This window comes from Gallus gallus, chromosome 12 (assembly GCF_016699485.2).
Source record: "Gallus gallus isolate bGalGal1 chromosome 12, bGalGal1.mat.broiler.GRCg7b, whole genome shotgun sequence".
Lineage (NCBI taxonomy): Eukaryota > Metazoa > Chordata > Aves > Galliformes > Phasianidae > Gallus > Gallus gallus.
In genome coordinates this window covers 16,022,176-16,041,843 of record NC_052543.1, presented here as the reverse complement: position 1 = coordinate 16,041,843, position 19,668 = coordinate 16,022,176, and the positions used below count along the sequence as shown (strand labels likewise).

The 19,668-nt window shown below is 42.8% G+C and overlaps 1 long non-coding RNA gene across 1 annotated transcript in view; it reads right to left on the bottom strand.

Moving 5' to 3' along the window:
* LOC101748427 overlaps window positions 1-19,668 on the bottom strand; it is a 155,847-nt gene that overhangs the window by 53,010 nt on the left and 83,169 nt on the right. Inside the window, exons 2-5 of the long non-coding RNA XR_005839161.2 lie at window positions 8,034-8,236; window positions 7,113-7,281; window positions 5,857-6,142; window positions 4,893-4,949 (exon numbers count right to left, since the gene is read on the bottom strand). This is a non-coding gene — a long non-coding RNA (uncharacterized LOC101748427). The remainder of the gene's footprint in view (window positions 1-4,892; window positions 4,950-5,856; window positions 6,143-7,112; window positions 7,282-8,033; window positions 8,237-19,668) is intronic.

Here is a 19,668-nt window from a genome sequence, read left to right as displayed (position 1 = left end):
ACCCCCCTGTTGTTGCATGCTTTTTCTCAAGCCATGCATTTGAAATCTCAGATAAATGAGATTTTCCTTCTTTCAGTTCTTTTCTGTCTCCTTCTCCAGCTTACTTGTGGGCTAATCAACCCCTTCCTCCGCACACTTCAAGTTTATCTCCCTCATTTCTACCAAGAACTTCAGTCCAGTCAGAACCTCACTCCAGTTCTCCTGAATTCTGGCTTTGCAGGGGGCTGGTGTTCTCATCTCCCACATCTGAGGGCACATCAGTATTGAACTCAACAGGGCCATAGCCAGACTCTTTCTTCCTGAACCTTTCTCATGAGTACTCAGCTCTGGAGCCAGGACACCAAACTCCCTCTGAATCAGGTTTTCATCCCTCTTCCTCTTTCACTCAACTCTTGCCAAATACCCAGGTTTTTGAAATCCTACTCCAAACCCACTATCTAATACTTCATATTCCCAAGACCACAGAACTCCAAGTATGAGCAACCTTTCCCTCACAAGCTCCAAATAAAAACACAGGTAAGTGAGCAACCACCACAAAACAGAGCAATGTGAAGGTTTCAGAGCAAGACTTGAGGCAACGGAGCACAACTTGCATCCAGCTGAAATGTCAGATCTGAAAACCATCTCTGCGTGGTGCAAATGGCCTGGTTTTCCTTTTTTGATTCTTACTGCTTTAGTTTTGTTTATTCTTATGTAACCTGTCAGCAAAACTTACCCTGCTCCTGAAGTGTTTGTGGTACCCTGATATCGAGAAGGACAGCTTTGCTTCTGCTCCTGCCTGGTGTGGTTATCGCATCAACCTTCATTTACTGGGCTGTAATCCTGTGGCTGTCTATGTGAGTGGCACTAGTCACATTCAATAACACTTTACTTTTGCAGTTAGCCCTCAGTTCTGCACAGCCTTTACGTACATGTTTACTCGCCTCTGACTGCAGGGATTCAGGCGGGTGCCATTAAATCTGCACCTAATGTGTTTGTGCAGGAGGTGGAAAGAGCTGGAGGAGACAGACGAGGGAATGGCTGTGGCCGTAACCCATACAGAGGGCTACAAATCCTTGGAGAAAATTAATTGAAAAAATGATAACAGAAGTCCCAGCAAGTAGCTGGGACAATAAAGGTAAAGAAGAATCAGCTCAGCCAGGGGCCAGCGAACTGCACAGCTGCCACTTTGGAAATTGGAGGTCATTGTAGGGTGGTAGGATTAGAGTGTCACAGGGCTTTGGCTGGGAGATGGTGACTGGGTGGCAAAACCACACTCAGAGGTGACTCACCACCTCTGCTTTTTCATCATCTAGTCTTTGTTTCTGAAGATAAAAGGGCTGTGGAGGGGATGGAAGGGTGGCCGTGCACACCAAGGGGTTTTGACATGATTCAGTGCTGTGATTGACCTCAGGGTGCATTCCTCCTACAAGCGAAATTGCAAAGTGGCCTCCTTACATAAAGCAATCTCAGAGCCCTCCCCATTGCACAATTCTTCTATCAGCTAGATCTACTGCCAGTTCTCCTACAGCCTTTCTTCCTCAGTTCCTGAGATTTTTTATTAAAAAACAACAATCTTTATAAGTATACATTGAGCACAACAGATATAAGACCTCCTCTACCCTTTTATGCACAGATACACACTCTTTCCTGCAAAAACTCTTTTGTTATTTGGGCACAATTTCATCTTATGGGGCTGTTACTTTTGTCTCCTCTGTGCTCTCCTATTTCTCAATACAAATACACCACTTTTCCTGAGGACTGTACAGATTTATGGAATTCAACCACTGTGAGATATTCTGAATCAGAAACCACCACGATGTGGAGTAGAGGAAATTACTCAGAAAGATGCTATGGCCTTTTCTCTCCCTTTCTGTTCAGCTTTTCCAATAAGGCAGATGAGACAGTTTTTTGCTTATAGCATCCATAGACAGCACAGTGCTCCTCACCCCCTCCTGTCTCCCTGCCCCTGCCTGGCTGCTCTAAGCAAGGGCATACAAGTCACACTTCACAGGCCAGCAACATTTTACCTAACATTGCACTTCCAGCATCTTCTGTGCCTTCCTATGTCATCAGATCCCTGCTAGAAGTATTGGTAAACAAAGCTGAAGACAACTCCTACCTTTGCCTCAAGCACTGCACCGCAGATATCGTAACCATGAAGTGTACAGCCCTAGGAGAGCACTGAAGCTCATGTAACCTACCCCACAGCACCAAGCTGTGTAGAGCAGGGGGAGTAGCAGCAATCAGCTGCTCCACATGCACACACTGCACCTCACTTTCTCTTTAACAGTGTCTAATTAAATTTCAGTCAACCTGAACAAAAAGAGTAGAGTGTGTCAGAAAGCAAGTATGCACGAGCGTTAGCCACAGGTTGAGAAATACAGGGTAGCTGAGTAATCAGAAAGCCCTTACATGCCATTTGATAGCAAACAAGCTTAATAATGATGCTTCAAATTACAGACCCCATTGATGACATCAAGGTGATATTTTCCAACACAAAATTAATCCAAAAGCAGTCCAGTCAATATTTTCTCTATATACACTATCCCAGTGGATAGCATAGGGTTATGTTAATATTGCTTTTCAATAAAGCAGATGTATGGATGAATTTAAAATGTGTCCCTTGCTAGCTTGCAAAGTCCCCTGGAAATATATGCATATAAGAATGTATTCTTGATATGAAACAGGTTTGTCTTTGATTGGAAATTTATGCAGAAAAACAATACTCCCTAAGTCTGACCATCATATCGAATGACTGCCTCTTGTACCCACTACTGCAGTGCAGTTCTGTCTCTGCATTATTGGGCTAGCTTTTAATCAGTTTGATTATAACTAGTCATGTAACTTACAAATATAATGAGAAAGACTTTCATCACTGCCATGGTGTTGTCAGTGTTATCCTGCTCGAGATGAATAATTCTAGTTTGGTGAAATACAAAGTTGTATTTCTCCATGGAGCAAACCAAGGTGCCTGGAGTTACAGATAGGGTTTTCCAAGCACTTCCTGGTGTCTACCACCCTTTTAGACCTGATACCTCCACGCAACAGCACGAGCCCATCTCACCTCCCTGCTGTCCCTAGGAGTGAGGGCACAACAAGGGCGCAGAGCTCCCTGGCTCACAGCACGAGGTGAGGCTGCATGCAGCCACATGGCACACGTCCCCTGTGGCCACCCACCAGGTAATGGCCAGGGCTGGGCCATTTGGGATGCAGCTCTGGGACCTGACACAGTTATCACCACCACCAGAAGTGCCCATGGAGAGCAGTAAGTGTTATAGTGCAGCATAATCCACTCTCCACCTCGGCAAGCATGGCAGGATCAGGCTACCACTCTCAGATAACAACCATTTCATGTATGCAGTTACCAGGCCTATTTATAGGGATTATTTTAGCTGCCATCTTTACACTTAAGAGGAAAGGACTGGTGCTTTGTACAGGTGGCAATTTTACACTACTCACCCACCTCAATATCCTTCTATTTGGGTGTGCACTATGTCGTTACACTCCCATTTGGATGACTTTCATGTTCTTTAGACAGCAAATGTTCTTGGAAAAAAAAATGATGGAGCAAAAGAAAATGTTCAGGTAGACTCTAAAATGAAGCCAAGTTGGAATTGTTTGACTAATGACCCACTCAGGCCTTGTTTGCCTGCTCCAGGAAATTTGGGAGAGGTGTTTATGATTAGCTGTTTGTGTACCCAAGCTATGCAAAACTAGTAAAAACAAGACATATGAGAGAGAAGGAACATTGCCTGCTTTGACAACTGCTTTGCCATTGCTAAGGAAACTGCTCCCTTGGTAACCATGGTCAGTACATCTGCCTTATTTTATCACCAATCCTCACACAGACACCATCATGGAAAGAATATTAACAAAAACCACCAAATATTTCAGAAAAACTAGCAAAAGCACAAGGTTTCTATTCATTTGTTTACTAAAAAATATAGTAAGGTTATGCTTTGGTGTCACTTATGGCTTTGTTTTGCCTGCCTGGTATGTGCTCCTTAAATATTAGTTTATGTACAGACACAATTTATTGTTTTGCCCTACTTTGTACTACTTTAAAATATGTGATACTTCTTTTCTGTTAACAACCCTAATTTAACTAATGCAATTGGACTTGATACTAAGAAAGCCTGAAGGCTGAGAAAGCTTTTGCATCTGCCAAAATAAGAGTTTATGTTCTTTTGATCAGGAAAAAGCTCTCTTAGTGACTAAAAAAAAGGGAAGACTCTTTACTGAGTAAAAAATGGAAGTCCTGATCCAAAGAACAATAACCAACTTCAGAGAGGCTTTTGGGTCAGGGCCATATAGTATCAGCAAGAGATTTCTTGACTAGCCTAGTCCTGCTTGAATCCATTAGCAAGTATAAAAGCCAGAACCAGAGAGAAAGCTGTGGAGAAATCACAGATCCAGTTTTTGCCCCTCTTCAGGTGAATCAGGATATCCACCCACATCTACCAATAAACCTGACATGGAATATTGATGAAGGTACAACTTCATCCAAAAGGGTAACGGCTATGCCCACAAAACCCACAAATCTAATGAAGGAAAAGAAATACATCTGATGCCATGGATGTAAATATACTCTGAAGATTTTCATCCAAAACATCAGACACAATGAACTCCCTCTGGATAATAATTTGTCTCTTTTTAAAGATATTTCACTACCCTATGTTAGCAGCACTGGAGATTTCTACATAACTTCACACGAGCATTTTCTTATTCTTGTAAAGGTGCGCATGCACACATAGGGGGACCTGAGTGATGGTAAAACACGAAATATCTGAAGCAAATACGAAAATGTCTACTATGAAGGTGAGCCACAGTGATGCCATGATGCAAGAATTTCACGTCATACAACCACACAAAAGAACATTCCTATGAAAGTGATCAGTATGACACCTTACCTGACAGGGCTGCGGTTCATGGATGTACTGTGACTGCACACATAGCCATGGAAACACCTGCTTGATAAGAAAAATAGTTGTATCAGTTCAAACCTAGCATCTCTTCAGCCTTGTGTCTGCTGCCTAATAGCAGGTGACATACCCCTGCAGAAGAGCACAGTTACAGTGGTACTTCTTCGTGTACCCTCCCCATGTCCCAGTAATAGGAAAGGAAGGGATATCTCTAGCAGAATGCACCAGGGATAATGGGAATTTTCAGGGATTTCAGCAATTGACTTTGATGGCCAATGTTAGACTGATAGGCTGGTTTCAAGAACAGCACAGAGGCAGTAAAACATGGCTCGTTGTGGTGGTGTGAGGAGGGTATCCCACAGGGACTGTGTCACTCAAGGTTTGTATTGGGAATGAACAGAGATCAAAGAGTTACTCACAGAAGCAACTCATGGCTTCTACCTTTCAAGTTACCTTATTGATGATACTGAGACATAGTAATGACTCAGCTTCAAGTGACATGAGCATTCATTTCTATAACACATGCTGCAGTTGCATCATCTTCAAACATTGCCTTCTCACCAACTATTCATACACGAGGCATCCCTCCTTCATACCTACTCTTCTGAGAAACTTCACACAGAAACAGCTATTCACACAAGCACTTGCATTCTAACTGCAAAAGTTTTGAGACACTACTAACATAAACACTCTTTTTTTGCTCTATCACATAGGCTAGCCCTTCACTTTTTTTTTTCTTACGGATGAGCTTTGCAGTTAGTTTATTTACCCAACCCATTTACTAAAAACAAAAGAGCAATTAGCACTAAGGTGATGTTGGGTTTAACTTTCTCCAGAAGGCAGAAACAGTTGTGACAGCAATGTCTGGCTGCTCCCTAGGGGACACAAAGCCAAAAGAGATATCACAGTATACCAGTAAGGCAGGAATGTCCACAACCCCATCCCACAGTACCTGAGCAATGCAAGCAGGCAATCCTGGAGATAGTAGCCCAGTTGACAAGGAAATACCGTGGTAAGAGCAAGTTGAGAAATCCAACTGTGCTAGAATCAGCAGGTCCTTAGCCAAACCGCCATCTAGCAGGATGTAACACAGCTCAAGAAAGGAGATAAGGACCTCCTGCAGTGCTTAAATTGGCTTCTGGGCCCATGGGTGTGGTTGGAAGCACCAGGTGGGGCTGGTTTAAGGCCATTAAGGGTAATTAATACTCTTAGGGTCTAAACAAATGGCAGGAGCTAAGCTAAAAAAAGAAAAAAAAAAAAAAAAGTATTTGCTAAATGCTACTAAAGCCTAAACATCCTGGTTAAATATTAAATGAATTCCACTGATCACGTTTTTTCAACTATTTTAGAAAACAAGGCCAAGATATTACTGTGAAGATGGTGTGTTTTTTTCCCTTATGTTAAAAAAAAAAATGAAACATTTCAGAGGAAAAATAGAAAAGTAATTCCCAGTAAGTACTATGAAGGTCCACATACGTGAATACAGCACAGAACTTATAGAAGACCATGCTTGTTCCTAGTCTGTCTCCACAGTTTAGCATATGCAGGAGGCCTTTCAACTTTGGATCCAGGCAGTGTAACTCAGATAAGCACAACACTCACTGTAGCAGCACATGCTTCAAACTGTGCTACCCACTGCCCTCGCATGATGCTGAACCTTCTCAGCAGTCACTTGCTATGGGATAACTCTGAGATTAGGCAGGCTAAGGCTGACATGTGAAATCTGTGCCACTTACTTAACCACTCCATCACAGTGAATCAGGCTGCTCTTGCTGCATTAGCCTTGAGAAAAAAAAAAACAAAACAGCGAGGCCTTGGCTGGCATATGCCTGTGGAGTGGTGAGCTTGTCCCCCACGAGGCAGGATGACAAAGCTGCTGGAGGCTCTGCTGTGATCTCCTCCTGTCAGATAAGGATCTTCTCAAGCTGGTCTCTGAAGGGTGATGCTCCCACTCAGCGCAGTAGGCAGGAGCCCTTGGGTACCATGGTGCCAAAGCTGCTTTGACACCAGCTGGTCTGGTTCTGAGGTTGCCAGAATGATGACCAAGATGGCAAGCTGGCTGGACAAGGGCTAGCAAGAAAGTAGGTCACCAAAAGTTTCTCATTAAAATAGAAATGTTGTCTTTGTAGTGATGGAGAGCAGTGATACTCAAAACCTAAATGTCTCTGTCCAAAGAATGAACAAAAACAGTTTTCTTAAATCATTTACCTTTACTTAAAAGAGACAAGAGATCATCTGGCAGCAGTTCATGTTCCAATAGCAGGGCTGCCATAGCCTGGACTCTCACAGCTGCACCTTTCTCCCCACAGATCACAGCAGGATGCCAAAGAGCTCCTGCTACTTCTCAGATTCTGTCATCTGTCTGGACAATCCTCATCTGAAAGAGAAAAACATCAGCGTGAAAACCCTGCTGAGAAAGAGCTTATTCACAAATCTCTGCCCTGGACCCAAGTGCAATTCTTCCCAAGTCATTGCTAGACCTGTAGAGCTGCAACTTGCCTGGCAGGCAGGCGTCTGCCTGAGCTGGGAAAGGAGGGGGTCTCTGAGAATGGTGGAGGGCAGGAGTGGCCTGGTTAACTTCTAAAGATGGAGAAAAAAGAGCACAAAACAAGCTTGGAAGAACATGGAGATCATGCTTAATTTGAAGGAGTTTGCCCCTGAGACCCATGAAGAGCACATCAGCTGGCTCCAGCTAGTATGTTTTCTCCAGGACTCTAGAAAAAAAGATCCGAAGTACAGTATGTACTCATCTGCTGAGACATTTAGATTGGCTACCAATTTTCTGCAAATGTTTATAAAGAAAACAAAATGTGGATGATAGCCATTTTAATTAAAACATGCAGATTCAGTTCACCCAGAGTCACGTGGCCTCTCAGCCATGTTCTTGCCCTTTAGGAGATCCGCTCTGCACAGCACCAAGGCTGTGTGGATCTTGCTCCCTTGCTGCTCTTTGCTTGCTTAATAGGTCTGGTACATGCAGTGATGGGTGAAGGCATTGCCAGGGTGAGGTATCTGCTCAGAATCTACAAGGTGAAGGTTAATATCCCTTGGCCCTGCCACCTCAGTTTGATTTTAATCAAGTCAAAGTCAAGAGGAGAAAAAAGACAGAATTAAAACTTCCAGACTTACCTGCCCAGGGCAGAGTTCCCTCCTGTGTACCATGTAAACTGTCAACAAATGCAGTGGCTTGTTCCTTGGGTGCAGAGATGCTTCCTTTGGGCCATGCATCACAACCTCTCTCAAAATCAGGAGTGCAGATTTTTTGTGGTGTTCTGGGGATGTTTCCTAGATGCTGTCAGTTGCTGCACCTTATCAGCCTGGTAGGTTTATTCCTGTAAAGCATGAGAATTCCATACTTATATATACCATGTTCATAACTGAGCCTCCAAAAGCATGGGAACTCAGGTTTCTGAACCATCCTCCTTTGTAGCTGTCCCCCACCTCCAACGTGGGTGACTTTGCCAACTTTGAAGTGAGGGAACTGACAACCCCAATGAGAGCTGAGACATAATTTCAAATCCTGCTCAGAGAATCTAGTTAGTAAAATGCTGTAACCTCAGGGATTAATTTGGCTTGCTGTGGGAGGGTGCTGTCTACATCTTCCCACTCAGCTCTAGCTGAGGCTGAGAGCCTGCAAAGCCTGACATGCGCTGGCACCTGGGTCGAAATGTCCTACTGAGCTGAGAGACAGAAGGTGATGACCATAGGAGTGACTGGGCAGTGGAGAGACCTTCTGCTCTCGACAGCATCCTTTCATCCAGAAATTGGGCTTGGCCATCGCTTTGGCCATAAAGGGCTCAATTCTCCCATGCCACCTTCTTGCTTTGGTGACCTGACTTTCACAGATATTCATCAGCTAAACCCATTTTCCTTCTGCCTCCTTGCCGTATCCATTTCTCACCTTTGTAGCTATGTTCCACATGCCCAAAGTCCAACTCACAGCCAAAACCAGCACTGCCTAGCTCTCATGGAGTCCCAGGCTGATGCATGTCCCACCCTCTATGCTGACTGCCAGCCAAAAAGTTTGCTTCCCTTTCCATGCCGCAGTGCTTTTGGATGTCAGGACCAGCGTCAGCTCTCTTCAGAGACCTGAACAACTGCTGTGAATTTAAAACAAATATTTTTCATCTTAAATGCCACGGCAGGTCAGCTAAACAGAAAAGAATAGCTGGTAACGGGCTGGAAGTGACGGCAGGGTGGAGTGTTTACAGCTCCATCAACAGCTCGGTGTTAATGAGCTGAGTCCGAGAATTACCTCTTTATTGATGAAGGCTGGGATGGAGCGCACAGATGAGCAAGACAGTGATTGCCTCCGGCTGCAGGAAGAACTTGGAAAGTGTTTATTTTTCACTTTCCGTTTAACTGTTTTCTTGGAGAGAGCAGTCCGGTTCTGCTCATGCATGTATTCTAACCAAAGTGCCAGGCAGCAAAACTCTACCCGCTTTGTACTGAGTGGATGCATAAGGGCTGCAAACACATTAAACAAATATATTTCCCCTGTGTTGGGGTGTTACTTTTATCCCTGGTTTTTCTCTTCTCTTTGTTTTCTGAATGAGAGACATCGGTGAGTGAAAGACGAGAGACATCTCTGAAGGATGCTCCATTTGAACTTCCCATTTATCAGTGATGCAGGCAGGTTTTTCAGGATAGCTTTCTTTTTGTTAATTGTGATATTGTGGAATTTCTCTAGGACCGTTTGTTCTGTTTGGGATAGTCACTGTTTCTGAGGGACTTATAGAACAGCATCTCTCTGTAGAAGAGTCTTAATTGTGTTGAGTGATGCTGCAAGTAAGGGCTGATGTGTTTACGTTGAGTGGCACAGTGCCACACAAACAGTTCAAGCACATCAGCACTCAGCATTGCCCTTTAGGTCCCTGCTTATGATTTCTGAGGGCAATTTTCTGTGCCTGAGGCATTTCCATAGGACAAGAGAGGGGACGCCTCAAGAAATACCGCTCTTCAGCTATTAGTGCAATTCATTTATATTTTCTGCCATAAATTTTGTTTGTAAATGAATGATTTTGTTAATGTTTGTGTTTGAGGGAGAAGGGCTGCCACAGCCAACAGTATTTTTCCCCGAAGGAAAACTGTTTATTGTTTTAAACGACACTTTCTACTTACATGAGAAAATTCAAAGTATTTTTTTTTTTTTTAATACAAACAACAGAAATAGTTCTAAATGCCTGAAACAGATGCTTTTAAACAATTTAGCAATACAGAGAAAGTATACTCTGTTGAAGGCAGGCTGCAGGAATGTTAACATCCTCTCAAGGTAAATCAAGTAATGGACTGTTGGCCTATTTTTCAAACTGCTTCTCCTCAGTAACTTGACATTTGATAGGATTATCTATTACTGTTGGATTTTGGTTGACTCTCTGGTATGCCTGAGAAGATTGTCATCTTGTGATTTAAAGATAATAGAGCCAAGCATGTGAAACTGCACACAGAGAATAAACCTTTGACTCAGAACTGACTATTTTGTTAAAAAAAAATAGGGCGACATTGGCTTGAGCTCGGTTTGATATACTCACAGTTAATGAAATTATCCAGCGATAACTTTCCATTCTAAATATTGCTGTGCTATTTATAAATGGCTCCTATGGCATTCCGCACTGAGCAGCCCAAGCGCTGCCAATGCTGTAACAACACAAAAAAATCTGAAGAGGGTGAGCTTGATTAAGGCCTTGTGACAATAGCTAATGTAAGCTTTAACTAAAAACGTCAACTCCATTTGTTTTCAGCTTAAGGAGTTTCTGGATCAGAATGTGCAGGTAGGAGTTGGAGCAGTCTCAGGATTACACTTGACCTAGTAGAAAGGATGATGGTGTAAAAAGTGACATCAGCTGGGGCTTGTGGGGGTCGTGCACATCTACGTGCCTGTATATATATGTAGAATCATAGAATCATTAGGGTTGGAAAAGACCTCTAAGATCATCCACTCCAACTGTCAACAGACCACCAACACTGCCCACTAACCATGTCCCTTAGAACCACATCTCCATATTCCTTGAACGCCTCCAGGGACGGTGACTCCACCACTCCCCTGGGCAGCCCATTCCAGTGTTTGACCACTGCGTCTGAGCAGAAATTCTTCCTAATATGTAAACACCAGGTTAAGCTTCACAATTGGCAATTTGAAAAAATAAAAAAAAAAGAAATGAGCGAGAGTGGGCTTTTTATTATGCATGGTTTTATTTCTTTGAATTTCAAAATTACCTAGCATGCATTTTAAACTTTGGTACAATTTGCAGGCTGTTTTCATTTCTATTTAAAAAGGCTAAACACTAAGAATGTGCCTCTGCTTTGCATTCTAATTGCATGTAACTGATTTGCACAGCAGAACAAAAACCTAATTTTCAGATTATGAATCATGCGCTAAGAAATAATTATTGTTTTACAAGTGAAAAAATGTTTTCCTCATTTCCCCCCTCTTGCCCAATTGATGAGAACTGCTTGCCAGTTTGTAGGTTGCCAGCCTTCGCAGAACAGCATCTATTACTCTTTAGGGACTTGGAAAGGTAGACAGAAACACAAGGCATACAACTGTTTTGACTGCATTCTTTTGCTTGCAACGTAACACTTGCCTTTTATTATTTTATCTTCAACAATCAAGGGGTGACTAAATGGTTGCAGGTGGTGATGAAAATAAAAGCCATCCATCATTATTTATTAGGCATGAAAAAGATACACAATAATGTAATTTAATCCCGGAGCAGACAATTATTTCCACATATTGATAATACAATGTGAAAACTGTCATGAATCCTAATGTGATGTTCGCCTTTATTGGTGAACCACTAGTAGCAATGCAAATAATGAAATTGTATCAAAAGGAAAAAAAAAGTAATTATTTGCGTATACCAATAGTGTTATAGAAAAACACATCATTACTAACTTTGGAAAATACAATAATCCTGACTCGTGTGTGACTTCCGTTTTGAAGTTTGCAAATGCAGAAGCAAAATGTTCCTCTAAGTAAATATTTTATTGATTTCTGTATCATCAAAATAATGCCACTAGTTTTGATAAGGGAACTTTAAACCCTGCTGTATAGTCAGCTGGAGTTTGCAAGGGTTTGCAGATCACAGAATCACAGAATCATAGAATGGCCTGGGTTGAAAAGGACCACAATGATCATCTAGTTTCAAACCCCCTGCTATGCGCAGGGTCGCCAACCACATGAGCAGATCTCCCTGCTATCTATTCACAGATTTGTTCATGACCCTTTCTCCATTAAAAATTATTTAAGAGATATCTTTGCTCCATCTGGGCCTGGTTCAAGGCCCATTTCAGTCATCAGAAAGACTTTTGGTGGGCGTTAGACAGAAACCCTTTGTTACAGCTTTCTATAAACAGAGTTGAGCTCCAGTTTGGGCAGAGTGGCTCACACATCTATATTCATCCAGCTGACATTCACCTCTGGGCAGATGGAAGCGTGCACCACTTAAGGTCCACTTATGTCTCATTTTGAGGGGGGTAAAAGGGCCTTTTGGCTGGACAAAAATATACATTTTTATAAATAGGCAACTGTACATGCAAAGAATATCTGCAAATGCACAGCTAATTTACATTTGAATTACCATGTCTGGGCATGCAAATCAGGTAATTACTTGCTCACATATAACCGGCCATTTGCATGCACAAATACCTATTATATGCATTCAGTCACAGTAATGTGTCTGCAGCATTTAGCTGTATCTCAAGAGGAGCTACAGCAAGGAAGAGGTTTACATTATCTCTTATGGACTTGTTGTCTTCTAGAGTAATGGAAGTGATATTTGAAATCATTAGGAGATCTATAAACTTGCTGTGTGTTTTATCCCTTAAACTGAAGTCCCTTAGACTCAGGTCTTTAAGAGGTTATTCCTGGAGCACTTGAATTAGAAAAACATTAAAAATGGGTTACAAACATGGAGTCTTCTTCCCATTATTAAGATGTGGACCATGGTATGGTGAAATGCATCTTGAGAATACATCTGAACCTAAGGTTACACTCCCAGAGGCCGTCTTTGGTGAAGCTGCTGAGCAGGATGGGCAAGTGACAAGGACTGGCATTAGACAGAGCTACTGCAGTCATTGCGGCATCACTGCTCAGCCTCTCCTGGCCTTGACAGCAGCTGCTTTATGTCACCACCACAACTCCCAGATATCTCCGCTCCTACCTCCCTACTTTTAGGGAAGAGCAGAGAAGTGTGGTTTTCTAAAATACATTATCCATCTCCCTATGAACATGTGATGGGCACAAGGTGCTCTGAGCATCACCTGGGATGCAGCAGTTGGGAGGAGAACCCACATCTGAGCAGAAGGACCCAGGCAGGTTGCTGCCAGGAGCAGTGGACTGGTTGCACTTTCACTTTTGCCTTGTGTTCAGGCTGTTGGTAGAAGGACAAGTGGGTCTGAAAAGAATCATGATTCAAATTGTTTTTCTCCATTAATCAGTGCATTTTATTTTTTTTCAGCTGCCTGGCTTCATTGCATTTGTTTGTCTTTCCCTCTCCAACTGAGCAGGGGAATCTGATTTTCTTCCCGAATTTGGCTTGAGAGACAAATTAAACTTTTCTTTGTTTATAATCAAAGCAGTAGTGATTATTTGAACACTTTGAGGGAATCACATAGCATTTCAAAAGTCCGTAAAAAGACAAGAAAGGTGGTGAGAAGTCAGAAGACACTATTTTCCTTAAAACTGAACGTGGATGGTTTTTACAAAGTGACTCCACGCCATCTGTAGAGTTTCACCAAATGGCCTGGGAACGGATGGCAAATTTGTGAAAACATGCTGGAAATGTTTTGTTGATATTCCTGCTGACATTAGGGGCAGATCCTGCATGTCACCACAAATATTTGGCAGTGGAGAAAACCAGAGATTTTGTTCAGCTCTGTTTGGAATCAGATAGCAAATTGATCTTGGAGGCTCTCCCTGGAACTCTTCGTATTTTTGGAAAACAAAAGATTTTCAGAGGAAGCCCTGTTTTTATTATGCATGAGATTGTTATGGGAGGAGAAAGGGGAGTCTGTGACTTACACAAAAGAAGAGGGGAATGGGAGCTTTTGCTGGAATTGAACAGATTATTTCTGGCCTTGGCTTTGTGTACTTTTCCCCAGGAACACAGATTTTTATGTGAGAAAAGATTATTTCTGAATTATTTATTATTTATTTATTTATTATTCCATCTTCGGGGCCTCATACAACAGGAGATCAGTTACCTGCAGGGTCAGTAAATGATCCCGGTGGGAGCTGAGGGAAGGGAGGATGCTTGGAGCACACCGCAGGGCTGGAAGCTCCCTGCAGTGGGATGGGACTCCTGGTTGGCCACCCTTGTCTCCCTCCTGCTGCTCTTGCTCCAAGTGGATGATTAGACTCTGAGAGTTCTGACTGCTCCTTTTCATCCACCATCTCTGTGATGAAATCCCAGACCCCATTTCCCTTAACTCCAGCCAACATTTCACCTCTCCTTCCAGTAAGTGACAATGTGTCCTCTGCAGCAGCAAGCTTAGTGCTGTTGCTCACCCCAGTATCAACTCCCAACCTCCGAGGCTTCTTCTGTTGTTTGTTGGGAAGAGGCCAGGAGAACGCTGAGAGGAAATAACTCAGCATCATTTTCCCTCCCTGGCCTACAGAGAAACCCAGGAAAGCTGGGAGCTCAAGTTCAGCTACGTGACCTGCCCTTCCCAGCAGACACTGAATGGCTCCATGTAACACAGCTCAACTATAAAGTAGTAAAATTTCCCGGAGGTGACAAGGGAGGACCTTTTGAGGGACCATGCTGTGTACACTTGTATGGGTTGGTGGATTCCAGATGAAGCAAAGACAAACTCTCCCTGGGAAGCTCCTGACTTCACAGATTGCTTAAACACTCACCATGTTTGGCACAGGGATGGATGTGATAAACTGGATTCATACGGCAACCCAAGGAAAAAACAACAGGGGAATGTGGCAGGCAGTCAGCTTTGTGGTCTGAACCCCACAGGAAGGACATGTTTTCAGATCAGACCCCGGCTGTAAAAGCGAGGCTGAAGTAGAAAGAGAAGCATGAGAGGCTTCTTCTTGCACTGTCTTTGAGTTATTTCAAGACTGCCACTTCTGATCTCAGACAGAAGTCTGGCCATAAGGAGAGCCCGGACTGTTGGTCCCACTGCAAATCAAAGCAGCTCTGTGTCCCTGCATGCAAGACTCCTAGATTCTGTTGTCTGGTGGTGAATGGTCCTGTTTTGATAGTTATCAGTAATGTTACCATCATTAATGACTTGGATAGTGGAAAAAGTGACATGCTGGATTTGTGGGTAAGACCAAGCTGAGTGTAGTTATGTTCAATAAGTGGACAGGAATAGAAATAAAACAAAGCACTACTTGGTAAGTTACCTCCAAAGCAGCACAGGGCACAGGAATGATGGGAGGTGGAGAGATGTCAGATATGCACAAGACTGTTGCAGAGAGGCAGAGAATAGACTTCTCCCTGTGTGTGGAGGACATGAGAAGTCATTGCGGGCTTCAGTTTCCGTAAGAGAGCCTCAGTAAATCTTTTCATTTATAACTTTTTGTAGTGGAAAAGTCAACAGATTGCTTATGGACACAGGAATAATCTATTAGTATAAATAAAATTGTTGTTTACTACCAGAAAAAATGTTGGAAAGTATTTTTTTTTTTTAAGTTTTTTTTTTTGTAACTCACAGCAAATCTCTCTCAAGTAAACATCCCTTCCAGTCTTCATGCATCTGCTGATACATGTCTTTTACCTCTCCTCCCAGGCAGGGATGAATGTAACAAAATAGTGGGTGGGAGGAAATACAGATAAATATTTTGTAAGTAGAGTACTATATATATATTGGGCACAGATAGAAATAGCATTGTGCTCATTCTGTTCTCATTCTCACCAGCACAAATCAGGAATAAACCCATTCACCAAGCTCTTGCTAGATGGAAAAATGGAGAAAGTGAGTGGTGAATGAACGTGTCACAAACAGTTGAATGTGAGACTTCTGGTAAGTTAGCATCTTTGTTTTATTATCTGGTCGTGCTTCTGTGCAGGGTTGTGTCTGGACATTATATGCATTTTTTTCAAAAGCCAATGCTGTTATGGGATATACTGGAGACAGTATGGGTGGAGCAGAACATTATTAAAAAATAAGGAAATGTCTCCTTTTTTGTTTTTCTGTATAAGAACAAATCATTTATTCCCCTCTGGATTTCATGAGTGTGTTATTTACCACTGTTTACTGTAACTAGCTTCCTATTATTACAAAAGTTGGCAAAGTCATTGTGGGTCTGTAGCTTGCCCAGTTGCATTCCAATTCCTTTCTGCCAAAAATTAAAAAATGGGTTTTCCACGCACCTATCACGTGTAGGAATACGTCTGAACACATTTCTTACTCCTACTGATGCCAATGACTTTGTCAGAAAGCGGTCAGGAGGGTGCATAACCCTTCCTGTCCAATGAGCACATTCTTACCAGCATCCTATGAGCACAGAGAGGGGCGGCTCATCACAGAGCTGCAGTGCTGTTGCACAACACCCAGTCTGGCTTTAACCTGGTTAGTTTGGCTACTACACGCAACAGCACTAGGCCTGAATTAAGTTATCTGAAGCAGAAGGTAACCGGGTCTTTCTGTGTAACACTTGACCATCCCTTCATGAATGCCCTTCACAAGGTGTCAGTGCCAGGCTGACATGCTCAGGCTTCCCCTGCTACAAAGGTGTGCTGAGCAGTGTGAAAAACACCGCACAGATCAATTCCACGTGCATGTACTTCCCAAGGTATGAAAGGACAAGGATTATGCCCGATCATGGCACAACCAAACATGGCCATGGAGGAAAACGTGAAAGATGAACCACATTTGGGGAAACAGTCCCAGACAAACAGCATTAGCCTTGGGGCAGCCCACACTGCAAACAGGATGAATGTGGGGCCAAGGGCTTCTTCGGATGCCACTGGAACTACAAAAGCACCCTGCAGAAAGAGACTCAACGGAGGGGCCAGGTCATCCCTCATGAAGTATGAATAAATGTGGTGCTCAGCAGAGCTTAGCTTCATGTGTTTGCATAGGAGAATCTGCCCTGGGTCTCTGTTTTCCATTTCCATGGGGCCTTTGCAAACAGAGGGGCTGAGTGAGACACAGGAAGAGCTGGTACGCTTATGAGCGTACTGGCCTAGTAAACAACCAGTGGGGATATATTTGAATCTCTGCTTGGTGTTATTTTCTCTTTGCTCGGGCAAACAGTATTCTGACTGCTGCCTAGTCCTAATCAAACTGCAGGGTTCTAATAAAACAAATCCAGACTAATAAAGCACATTTCGTCAGTATTAATCCTCTTAAAGTTATCAGGTTTTCAGATCCCTAGATAGGGGTGGTACTGTCTGACATAAAGTTGAGAGATAAAAGTAGGATAAAAGAACCATTACCATACAACTGCACTAAGACAAAAATATAATTGCAAAGGCTGAACTTGATTATTATTTAAAACATGTGTTGGGTGGAGGCACCAGCCAGCAGGAAGCATCTGATGCTGATGAACCCACACAACCTCAGCATGAGTGACTTTTGAGTATGAGTGTAAAAGATTTATTAATTTCAGTTTTTAAGATGTTCTATTTGTTTTGAAAACATTCGGGGTTGCAAAACACATGAATCCTGTAACTATTTCCATAAAGCCTGGATGAGCAGAACATTAGAGGTGGTGGGGGCGGGGAACATGGGTATGTATTTTTTTTTTTCTAGGAAGAATTTCAATTAAAATTAAATCTAGTTTAATTATAGCTCCTCAGCAGTGAGTATGTGATTTCTGATTATGTCCCTGGTGGATGCTCAGGTTGGTACTGCTGTGGTTGGTTGGATTGAGGTCTGCTCCATTTCATTACTTTTTCCTTGAAGAGAAACCTCACTGGTATTCGTGGAAACCATGTGTCGGTTTGTGCAGTATGTCATTACGCGTTATCATATCATACAGAATAAAAAACATTGCATTGTTGCTTCTGGTTGGATTCTCTTTATGTGTAATACAGATGGCATTATTCTAGGTAATTCTCTTTTTCAATTCCAGCCCTCAAGCCACTCAAACAAAGAGAAAATTGTGGATGGATATGAACTAATTTCTTGGTATATATCCAAAACCCACAAATAATGAGGGATGGGAGAAACTCGAAAGCTCTGTAGATTTGGTTTGGACACACACTCGAGTTTGACTCTTGTGCAAAGTTGTAGGGGAACCTCCATAATTGGGGCTGTGCTCCGTTACTCTGGTGTAAACAAATCCAGCGGTGACTCCAGGGGGAAAGTTCAGAAAATGACCCCTATGGCTGAAGATCTCAGGAGAAAACAGTTTGTGTGAGATTTCTGTTACTTCCTGTTTCTCGTCAGGTTCAGGTCAAGGACCGCTTTTCTCACAGTGCAGGGGCACTGGTGTTCCCATCCACAATGGACTGGGAAGTGCTGGGGAGCATGGAAATAAAGCTGAGATGGGCTTTCATAGGGCAGGAGAGCTCTGCTTTGGGCTAGGTCAGAGCAGTGGGCAAAGGTCGATTTTTATTTTGTCTGAACTGGTTCCTGCATTCAAAGTGGCAGCAGGGAAATATCAGCCTGAGATAGGAGAATATGGTAATGGGTCTGAGCTGCATCACCTGTGTGGAGTGACTCCAAGATCAGAAACTTGTATCTGCATGTGACACTAACACTGCTTCTTTCCTATTTGCAGGGCATCCCAATGCTCTCGGGGATCCCAATATTGGGATCTCAATATCTCGGAGATACCGAATGCTTCACAGAGAAGACAAGGGACATCAGCTACAGAGAGGTGCAAAAGAGCTTTAGCAGAAGGCCCAGTACTTTCCATCAGTCTGCCCCAGAGAGTGGCATTCTCTGTCTTCCAGACACTTTTCAGAAGCATTGTCACTAGCTCTGCAGCCCTGTTCAATAAGGGCTGAAATGTATGTATTAGCAAGAATATTTTACTGCTTGCAAGGTGAGAATGCAGAATGAGTGTTGTTTTTTTTTATATGCATTCAGCAGCCCTGCTCAGACTCACAGTCAGGATAACTTGGCAAGGAATGGTTTTCTGTTCAGCATTGCAGAAGCCTGGAAGAAATACTGTTTGAAAGGGGTGCTTTCATCTAAGGAAATAACCTAGACCACAGACAATCTGTCTGTATGAATCTCTCTGTCTGAGTAAGATATAGCATCAGCCCTTGACATTGATGTGGTAGTGGCCCTAGAAAAAAGAAACAACAACAATAAAAAAATAAAAACAGCATTGTAAAACAAAGACAGCTGGATTGACAGCAACCTACACAGACAGCTGTGTCCAGCAGTGACACTGATTGAGGCAGACTTCTCTAAACTGGCGACAGACTCTGAATGCCACATCCCACAATCAGTCCTAAGTGACACAACTTCATGTGGCTGCTGTGATTTGGGTGCTCTCTCTTGCACTGGGAATATATACAAATGTTCTGCATTGTTGGACTCCAAATATTTTTCCTTCATAACTCCTCAGACAGAGATTTGGTGAAAGGATATCTATCTGTAAATGGGAAATGCCTTCACAAAACTTTCCAGGGAAAGTCTGCACTTAAGCAAGGAGCAGTCATCCAGCTCCAAATGCTGGGGAAAATGCACTCATTATCCAAGCAGCATTCCCATGCTGAGGTTGTCTTTGGAAGGTTCCATAGCTCCCTGACTGCTGTGTTCGCTTTCATTTTATGCATGTTCATAGCACATCATTTCTAATTATTTTTTAACCATTTTCAACAAAAGGTAAGAAATCAGACCTTTA